The following is a 2551-nucleotide window of genomic DNA, read 5'->3' as shown; positions in this document are numbered from 1 at the left end:
TGCTGGGGGATTGAACCACGGTCCCCAATGCTTTGCTAAGCTTGTTCTAAGTAGGTGCTTTAGACCACTGAGCCATCTCTCCAGCCCCTCTTATTATATAGGTCTTGCTGAATCTTGGTCTTAACCATCCAGCAGAAAATTATAAACACGAGGTGTGTACAAAGTAAAGCCATATTAATATGCTGAGCTGTGAAACACTCAAGGCAACAACCTCTGTGGATAACCCACTACTATTATGGAGTGCTGGACTATGTTGGGTTGTTCTGCTGAATTCACACACCTATAGTATTTAGATGCCAATGGAATACCCATCTCTGACAGGACTAAACAAAAAAAGGCGATAAAAAGGAAGGATCATCTTGTATCTGTATATACAGAATAGTTAGGATAGATATGCAGCTACTTTTGCTTAATTCAATGAGAAGAAAGATTTGTACTACTAGTGTTTGGACAGTATGTCCTGCCTGTTTCTTATACTATGGATAACCACTAGGAAGATAACAATGTACAGTGTATTAATTATTCAAACTGTCCTATTAATTAGCTTTGAAAATGTCTCATTGATATTTGTTTCTCAATAATATAAAATAAAAAAGAAATTAATTAAAAAAAATTAAAACAAAAACAAAAACAAATGTGTAGGAATTTTCCACACTGATTCCCCAGTTCTCCAACACCAACTGATTATCTAACCATGCAGTTCAATACTAACACTGACTTCTGGAGTAGGCACAGACACTGCAGGGTGGGGCGCAGCCCTTCAAGACTTCAGGGGCCCAAGCTACCCACTCACACTTCTTCCTAGCTGCCTACAAATTCAAGGTTCCCTGTGATTTCCCCTGCCCAGGTTCAACAATTTGCTGCAATGACTCACAGATACAGGATGGCACTTTGTTTACATTTACTAGTTTATTTGAAAAGGAATGACTTAGGGAAACCAAAAGGAAAGGAATGACTTAGGGAAACCAAAAGGAAGCACCATCAGGGCCAGCTATAAGGCAGGGTGGGCAGAGCTTTCCTGCTCTCTCTAGGTTCACCTCTCCCACCCACATTAGTGTCAGCAGTGCAGAAGTTCCTGGCTCCCAGTGCTCAAGACTTTACAGCCCATCCGTTCCTCCCTTTCACCCCAGAAGAATGGCTGTCAGCAAAAAATCAGCAAACTTAAGATGTTTGATATTCAGACAGATAGTGAGGCTCAGCTCAACTGCCTATGTCATAGGGTAATGATATCATTAAGCTTCTCTTCTGTAAGGTTAACAACTTAGGTTTGCATACCAAAAATTAGAGAAAAAGAAGGGCTGCAAGGACAGACAACATTTTGTCCCTAGGCTTTCAAGGTCAGTGAGGACTCAGGACATAAGAGAACCTGTACTGTAATATGCTGTAACTCAGTGTTGTCCCAAATTTTCTGATCAAAAGGAAAGTGGTTGATGATGTAGAGTGTGCCTAAGGAGAGTCACATGGAGAGAAAACATTCTCTCAGGCTTTCACAAAGAGCAAATTGGTCAAGCAATGGCCATGACTCACTGACATGGCTGACACTGACAAAGGATCTACAAACTGTGGTACAGGGTTTCAGGGTAAATCCTGAGGGGATTTGACTGACCTTGTCAGATACAAAAGTTACACTTCTTGTTGTATAGGTCTTGCTTTATCTTTATCTTGGTCTTAACCATCCAGCAGAAAAGTATAAAAATGAGGTATAAAAAGTAAAGCCATATTAACACGCTGAGCTGTAAAAGGCTCAGGTCAACAACTTCTGACATTGCCAGTTCTATGGATAACCCACTGCTATTATGGACTACTGGACTATATTGGATTATTTAGCTGAATTCATGTACCTATAATATTTAAATGGCAATGGCATACCTATCTCTGACAAAGCTAAACAAAAGAAGGGAATACAAAGGAAGGACCATTTTGTATCTGTATACACAAAATAGTTAAGATAGATATACAACTACTTTCTCTTAATTCAATGAGAAGCAAGATTTGTACTAATAGCATTTGGACAGGATATCGTGTCTGCATCTTGTACTATGAATAACCACTACGAGGTAGTGCAATGTATTAATTATGGAAACTGTCCTAATAATCGGTTTTGAAACTGCCTCGTTGCTATTTGTTTCTCAATAAAATTAATTAAAAAAATAATAAAGTAGGACTATCTGGGGAAAAAAATCAGCAAACAAAAGTTTGTCCTTTCTGAAAGCCAGGCCCCTTACCCAAACCTATCTAGAGGCTCCAGCCCAAGTCATCTCATATAGCATAAACTCAAGTGTAGCTGAAGGGCTCTTTATCAATGACAAAAGACACTTCTACCACTCAAGAAATTTCCTAGGGTTTCAGGATCTCTGCATCAGTGACAAAGATCTAAGAACAATATTTTTTTTATTATTGGACCAGTTATGGACAGTATGTTCTTTGTTTTAAATTTTATTGTCATGAAATTATACTATAAAACTACTGTGATAAAATCAGTATGGTATTGGCAAATAAAGAAACCAGGCCTGAGAATCAGAGAACATAATAGAAAAGGCAGATACAACCT

Source organism: Octodon degus, unplaced genomic scaffold (assembly GCF_000260255.1).
Source record: "Octodon degus isolate 3935 unplaced genomic scaffold, OctDeg1.0 scaffold00140, whole genome shotgun sequence".
Classification (NCBI taxonomy): Eukaryota; Metazoa; Chordata; class Mammalia; order Rodentia; family Octodontidae; genus Octodon; species Octodon degus.
Note: the sequence above shows the minus strand (reverse complement) of the source record.